This window comes from Malaclemys terrapin, chromosome 8 (assembly GCF_027887155.1).
Source record: "Malaclemys terrapin pileata isolate rMalTer1 chromosome 8, rMalTer1.hap1, whole genome shotgun sequence".
In the NCBI taxonomy this organism is placed as follows: Eukaryota; Metazoa; Chordata; order Testudines; family Emydidae; genus Malaclemys; species Malaclemys terrapin.
The window spans coordinates 103729829-103738120 of record NC_071512.1 but is presented as its reverse complement, the minus strand read 5'-3'; positions in this window follow the sequence as shown (position 1 = coordinate 103738120).

Genomic DNA, 8292 nt, shown 5'->3' with positions numbered 1-8292 from the left:
CAGCTGGAAGAAGGTGGAAAATGTGTACATTAAAGTAAGGCAGGGTGATTTTAACTGAACCCTTTCCACACCTGCTTTTTATTCACTTTCCTGCCTCACGCCTTCTCTTCTGGTCCCTCAGCATGTAAATGACACCATGATGTCTGCACCCTCAGTCGGTCTGTCTCTGGCCTGTTTCTTGCGGTCCTTTAGCGTGACCCTGTGTACTTGTTCTCCGCTAGTGGCTGGCATGGTTTTGATCCTTTCCCTGGACTAGACAGATGCCCTTGAAACTTGGAGCGAAAAGTGGGTGAGGTAACATCTTGATGGATCAACTTCTGTTGGTGAGGGAGACAAGCTTTTGAGCAACACAGAGCTCATCTTCGGATGACCTGTGAAATGGCTCCAAGTATGCGGTGTTGTTGTAGCCATATTGGTACCAGCATATCAAAGAGACAAGGTGGGTGAGGTAATAGCTTTTATTGGACCAACAAAAGAAGCTCTTCTGAAGAAGACCCCAGTGTAAGAAGTTGGTCCAATAAAATATATGACCTCACCCACCTTGTCTCTCTAATATCCTGGGACCAAGACAGCTACAACAACACTGCCTACTTGCTACTTGGAAGCATTTCTCTACAGTTAGAGCTCTTGCTTTCAATCACTCCTGGAAGCTGGACTCATGTGTCCCACAAACAATCCTCTTTCTATCTGGTAAATCTTTTATTTCTCCAAAGCTACATGTGAAGGCCAGATTTCTCAGCTAAGTATCTATTCCCTCTTCTGTGTCTTGATTTTGAGTAAAAAAAAGCAGGATCTCTCTACAGTCTCATTCTGTCTGGGGTCACAGCTCTCATCAAACGCGGTTATCAGCTGTTCCAGTGTTTTGGGCATTATTCTTGGTTACAGTGTCTTAGGGTATGTCTACGCTGCAATCAAGAGGCGTGATTGCAGCCTGTCTAGGCTTATCTAAGCTAGCTTTGATCAAACGGCAAACAGGCAAAAGTCCTGAGCAGAACCCTGTCCAGCTCCCTGGGTTAGGGGCATCAGTTCAGAAAAATTCTGGGTGGGGGGAGGGGACACAGTTGTGGCAGCATATAGAACATTAGAATATATGTGATTACATTATATCCTGTGATGTCAGGGAGGCAGGGAGTGGAGCGTATAGCACTAGGATAAGTCTGGGGAGGGGCCATAGCAACGTTGGGGGGCAATTTGCTACTTTGCCCTATAGAAAATGACTCCCCTACACTGGGTACACACTCGAGTGGCTGACTCATGCCGCTGCCCAGGGTGCCATGACTACACTGCTACTGTTACTCGAGCTAGTAACTTGGGTTTGCAATCACAGCTCTCGATTGCCGTGTAGACACACCCTTACTCACGTCTCGTCCTCCCTCCGTCCCCCAAGAGATAGTTAAAAAAAAGCGTTACCTGCATTTTTTCATCTTTATCCACCATGATCAACTCTGTAGACAGATGTCATTGTTGCTTCCGTTACTTCCATTTGTGCAAGGTTTTTTTAATCTTAAATTCCTGCATTTCCAGTGCTCTGAGTCCCTCAGGGTGTGTCTTCACTACTGGCTGGATCGGCGGGCAGCGATCGATCCAGCGGGGATCAATTTATCGCATCTAGATGCGATAAATCGATCCCTGAGCAGTCTCCCATCAACTCCTGTACTCCAGCTTGGCGAGAGGCGTAGGCAGATTCGACGGGGGAGCGGCAGCAGTCGACTCACCATGGTGAAGACACCACGGTAAGTCGATCTAAGTACGTCGACTTCAGCTACAATATTCACGTAGCTGAAGTTGCATAACTTAGATCGATCCCCACCCCTAGTGTAGACCAGGCCTCAGTGTTTGAGCTGTTTCTAAGTGCTGCTTTCTTTTTCTGTTAATCACAGTCTCTTCCTTACTGTGGGTCTCACTAGACTGACCACTGCTACCATGCTCCATGTGCTGGGTGATAACATGGAAGGACTCCATGCTTGTAAAACTAAACTGGCTCTTTATTAAGAGAACTATTTACACAGGTGCTGCAACGGCAGCTAGCAGTCTAGCCATGTGCACACAGACTGACTCCTTGGGGCCGCTTCCAAACTCTTCCCCCCTGCAACCAGTACTCCTCCTTCCAGGTTCCACGCAGGATGCTACAATGGGTGAGATCCAGATTCAAAGATAAGCTGAAGTAAGTGCAGAGAAAGTCTATTGGGGGACAACTTACACCCTCTGCTGGTGCCCTCAATCTGTATATTACACAACTCCAATTTAGACGCACGCACCGTTAGATTTACATATTTAAACTCACGCTTCCTTATCAACATATAATTTACTACATACAAAAACCAACTACACTGTAAGAATGTTATCATTATGGCAAGAGATCGGAAATGTCAGAGTTAAGGTTGACCATGTAACCTGAATTCTATCCCCTTATGAATATGCATGATGATAAGGCTTTAATTATATGATGCCTAACTATTTTTTTTTCAGAGGACCTCAGCCTCATTGAGTGCACAGGAATTTTTGTTTGGGGGTGGGAGGGAGGGAATTTTCAGCCAACTCTAATTCAATGGCTACACATCTGATTGAAGCCACATAATTTTGTTAGTTTTGGATGAAAAAGCTTAAGGGGCAGCACTCAAAAGACTGAAAGATTATCAGAAGCTGGGCCAAGCCCCTTGAGCATGAAATACTGAAATTAGAGTGGTCTGAAAATATTCAGATTTTCAAAATTTGAATGAAAATTTGCTGTGAACATTTTCCAAGAATATCTATTGCTGTTTTTTGACCAGTTCGAGTGCTGAACATATTTTAAATTCAAAGTGCTGATGAAAACGATTCGTTAAAAATGTTGAACATTTTTCTGCATTTTTTGACCAGTTCTAAATGGGATGATGGAAAATCTACAACTTCACAGCAGCAATAACTATTAGGCTATGACGTTATGTCCTTGGATGGGTCATTGGCATTAGTGGTTGAACCTGGATCTTAAATCACCAGTGTTTAGGCTCAGATCCTCAAAGATATTATGGCGTCTGATTCCTATTGAAATCAGTGGCTGAATACCTTTGAGAAACTGCACCTTAACATCTGGGCTAGAAAATCCCACTCTATTAGCTGTGGTGGTAGCAAACCCAACGACCACTAGAGGGGGACAGAGCGCCACACTGAGAGGCTGTCAGTCAAAGAAACATCTATGATACAGACACCTTGAAATATTGCTTTAAATTGCAAAGGCTTTCACACCTAATTAAGGTGGGATTAAGGGCAATGTATTCAGGGAAAGGTATGTGCTAGCAGTTACAATGCATATGATTTGCTGCAGGCTTTCATTGTAAGGAGGTGGAATGTGCCAAAAAATGAGCAAATTCCCAAAGCCCTCTTTATCTTCATGCACACAGCTAACCTCCGCTTTATCTCCAAGGGATACACCATTCCAAGATTACAGCCAGCTGCAAAAGGGTGTGCTCAAGGCTCAAAAGACACCAACTGTTTTCATTCAAATAAAACACCTCCTTTTCCCACCAGGACTGAGCGCAGGCCCTCTGTCTTGTCCATTCACACAAGGTTTTTACTGGGATATACAGACGTGGGAGTTATTGCTGTAGCAGCCCTCACATCATGGAGTTATGCAATGAATCCTGCCTCCAGACCTACACAGAACCCGATTCTAAGCTCACAATGGTATAAATCAAGAGTAACACCATTGAAGTTAAAGGGGCAGTTCCTTAGCTCTTGTAAAGTGACTTCAGAGAAGTGACTCCTTCCAACAGCTGAGGATCTGGCCCAATGACATTACATCACTTGTGTAAAAGGAGAATTAGGGCTAGCAACATGGCTCCTACAATAGCCAAGAGGGGGAGGGATAGCTTAGTGGTTTGAGCATTGACCTGATAAACCCAGGGATGTGAGTTCAATCCTTAAGGGGGCCATTTAGGGAACTGGACTAAAAATCTGTCTGGGGATTAGTCTTGCTTTGAGCAGGGGGTTGGATGATAGATGACCTCCTGAGATCCCTTCCAACCCTGATATTCTATGATTCTAATGACACTGAGGCAACTCCACTGGCTCCCAGGGACAGATCTTCATCTGGTGCAATGTGGCATAGCTTTATTGGAGCTGTTCACAATACCCTCAAAGGAGGGCTCCATTTTATTGCAAAGATTGCCCTACTCTGAAATGGCCCCCATTTCCAGGGGAAATAAGCCCATCCTGTGGAAAAGGCAGATTTCAAATTCTGCACTCTAAACTTGAGATTTGAATTGTCACACGTTTTCAATGAACACCTAGTTCACGGGGGGAAGAACCTAGACATACAAGATTTGCATGCTGTGGATTTATAACAACTTTTATTCATATATTATGCTACAAAAATATTTTGAAAAAAAAATAACATTAGAAAGCATCTTTTTAATTACACTCTTAAAGAATTCTTCAGAACATGTCACAAAAGCGGGAGGAGGAAGAGGAACAAAAAAAAAATCCTAAAAATATTTGACGCACATGTGAAGTGGACACTGACCAATATGCATCTCGAACGTCAAATGAAGACTCACCATCCCTCCACAAGGAGCAGCGGAGTTAACAGTTGGGAAGATCTCATGGAATTTCCCTAGCTTAAGGCACCAGTTTAAAAGCTAGCCACGAGGGGTACGTCTAAACAGCAGCTGGACAGGTGCTTCCCAGCATGGGTAGACAGACCTGAGCTATCTCTGCTTCATAGATTCCCAGGTTAGCTAGGACCACTATGATCATTTAGTTTGACCTCCTGTGTAACTTCCTCAAAATAATTCCTAGAACAGATCTTTTAGAAAAACATCCACTATTGATTTAAAAATTGCCAGTCTTGGAGAACCCTCCACGACCCTTGTTACATTGTTCCAATGGTGAATTACTCTCCCGGTTAAAAAAATTACATCTTATTTCCAGTCTGAATTTGTCTAGCTTCAACTTCCAACTATTGGGCTGTGTTAGACCTTTCTCTGCTAGATTGAAGGGCACAATACCAAATATTTATTCCCCACGTAGATACTCACAGACTATAGAATCATAGACTATCAGGGTTGGAAGGGACCTCAGGAGGTCATCTAGTCCAACCCCTTGCTCAAAGCAGGACCAATCTCCAGACAGACTTTTACCCCAGTTCCCTAAATGGCCCCCTCAAGGATTGAACTCACAACCCTGGGTTTAGCAGGCCAATGCTCAAACCACTGAGCTATCCCTCCCCTCAAAGTCATACCTTACTCTTCTTTTTTGCACCCGCGTGAATCAGGATTATATTCACTGAATCGTGCTGGTGCAAAAATTGGTGAACTGAGATCAGAATCAGGCAGCTGGATTTTTCTCCGGCTCAGGTAGCGCAGGTTCAAAATTGAAGTTGAAATCCAAAGCACCCTATGTAACGTGGATCACTTAAGAGAGGTGGCTCAAGCTTATTTTGGCCAAAGGACGTGCAGAAATACCGAATGACGATGTGGAACAATGACATTTATGCTGGGTGGATTGATTTTAAAAAGCTGAACCTGCGCACGGCGGTTTCTCTGACATAACTGTAACATGCTGTGGAAAATTGACATCCTAAATAGATGATGCTTTGTAATGAAATACCTCTTCATACCAATAGACTGAGCGCTGCATTAAGGATGGCTTGGATTACTTCCTCTCTTGCCAGCTCAATAGCAAAGAGGTTAGATAAACCCACAGCACTGCACACTGGCTGTTCTTAAACCACAACTGAGTTTGCAGAACTGGGCAGGGAGGTTCAAGGAAGGGGGAGAGTTTGACACCTGCGTAGAGCATAATTATCATTAATCATACTCAGCAGTCATTGCCAATAGAGTTCTAGGAAGACAATAGCATTATTTGACAGCATGAGCGCTTAAACCAAAAATATGCCATTCACAACGTACAGTGCGTCTTCTATCCCACTCTCCCCATACATGCTCTTCAAGTGGCAATGCATTTTGGGAAGGGAAACGATGAAAGAAGTAAAATAGAGTCCCTTTGCTCCTTTGATTGTGGTATTGTACATTCCTTTCGGCAAGGACAGCAGCTTGATAGTTAACTGGCATTAGATGCAATATCACAATTAGCTATAGGGTAGAACGTATTAAGATTGATTTTAGCCTAGGATTCAGCTGTGAGACAGAGGGCAGGTCTACACTACAGGGTTAAGTCGACCTAAGTTACGCAACTCCAGCTACGTGAATAACGCAGCTGGAGTCGATGTAGCTTATGTCGATTTATTGTGGTGTCTACACCGTGCTGGGTCGATGGGAGAAACTCTTCCATCGACTTACCTTATGCTTCTCGTTTCGGTGGAGTACCAGAGTCGACGGGAGAGTGATCTATGGTTGATTCAGCGGGTCTTCACTAGACTCACTAAATCGACCCCTAGTAGATCAAGCGCCGGAGCGTTGATCCACAGTAAGTGGAGACATACCGTGAATCAGATGAGTGTTCTGGTTTGGATTCAACAATGCCAAAATCTTGGCCCGGAGTAGCAGAAATCTCACAAAATCTGTTGATTACGTGTAATTCGCACAACAATGGTGCCAAACTCTCACAATTGTATTGTGAGTTTTGTGGTATTTGGTGTTTTTTCTAAAATCCCCAGCTCCTGGATTCAGGTGATTATATGAGAATCTCGGTTTTCATTAGGGAAAAAATCAACTTCTAGCCCTCTTGGTTGCTGAAAAAAGCTGGAAAATATGAAACTTCTCAAAAAAGAGAAGAAAAATAAAATCCCAAATGAAGCTAGTAGTGTGTGGTTATTACTATTATGTACACAGCATGTTTCCCCTCTGAATTATATAGACACTCTCCAAACTCATGTGGAAAATAGTCATGACATTAACATGGCCTATTTGAATAAAGGCTCTTTCAGAACCACAGCCATGTGCTATCTAGCATTAGCGTATTTTTATTAGTACTGGGTTAGCGTAGTTAATTACTAAATATTCCATTTTGTCTATGCTGGGGGGGTGTCTCATTTTGTAGTCCCTTACATATTTACTGGTATGGTTTAAAAACAGTTGATTGGAACCAGGTAATTGGACAGATATCTGTGCACTAAAGCATACAGGGAATATGATCTAATTAGTTGGGGAACCTCTATGATAATGACTTCAACACAGTTCTCTAAAGACCATGGAAAGCTAGATCGTCCAGTACAGGGTCTTTCTCCTTAGCTCCACCTTCAAAACAGCTAACTATCAATTAAATACTTAGCTGATATTTCATTTCCACAGGAGGAAGTTGCTACCAAGATGTCCTAGGACTTTGAATTGGAGGGTTAGTGGCCTAATAGTGAATGTGAGGGGAGGTTTCCAGGAGGAAGTCTCTATATAAAACATGGACCACACTCTGAGGTTTGAACATCCATGTACAGAGTCATTCAAATAAATGGTGGCAATGTCTGTTTCCCCTGAAGTACAGATGGAATCTTGGGATGTGACAGCTATAACTAGTCTATATGTAGAATAAATATTGTAATATATTGGGCTAAAGGGTATGTGTGCCGTTATCCTATATGGGAAAGACTCAGGACTACTCAGCCGCATATCATAGGCCTTATAACGCTAATGGAGATTCTCCTTTAGCTCAGCTGGTAGGAACCCATGCTTTTGGAGCAGGAGGGTCTGAGCTCTATCCCTATTGCTAGGGTGAAGTTCTGACTGACTATGGTGTGCAGTCTAATGACAACCCGGAAATTCCTAGATGTCCAAAGATTTGCAACAATGCAAAAAAAAAAGGTCTAATGGAAAGGACTGTGGCCTGAGAGTCATAAGACTTGAGTGCCACTCCTAGCTCTGCCACCAACATTCCCAGTGACCTGGGGCAATCACTTCAGCTCTGTGAATCTCTTGGTCCCCTCCCATCTTTTCTCTCTCTTGTCTATTTAGACCGGGGTGGGCAAACTTTTTGACCCGAGGGCCATAGCTGGGTATGGAAATTGTATGGCAGGCCATGAATGCTCATGAAATTGGGAGTTGGGATGTGGGAGGGGGTGAGGGCTCTGGCTGGGGGTGCGGGCTCTGGGGTGGGGCCAGAAATGAGGAGTTCAGGGTGCGGGAGGAGACTCCTGGCTGGGCCATGAGGTTGGGGTGCGGGGTGGGGGGTGGCTCCAGCTGTGGGTGTGGGCTCTGGGTGGGGTGTGCAGGAGGGTACTCTGGGCTGGGACCGAGGGGTTTGGAGGGTGGGAGGGGCATCAGGGCTGGGGCAGGGGGTTGGGACATGGGAGAGGTTCAGGGGTGCAGGCTCTGGGTGGCACTTACCTCAAGCAGCTCCCAGAAGCAGCAGCATGTCCTGCCT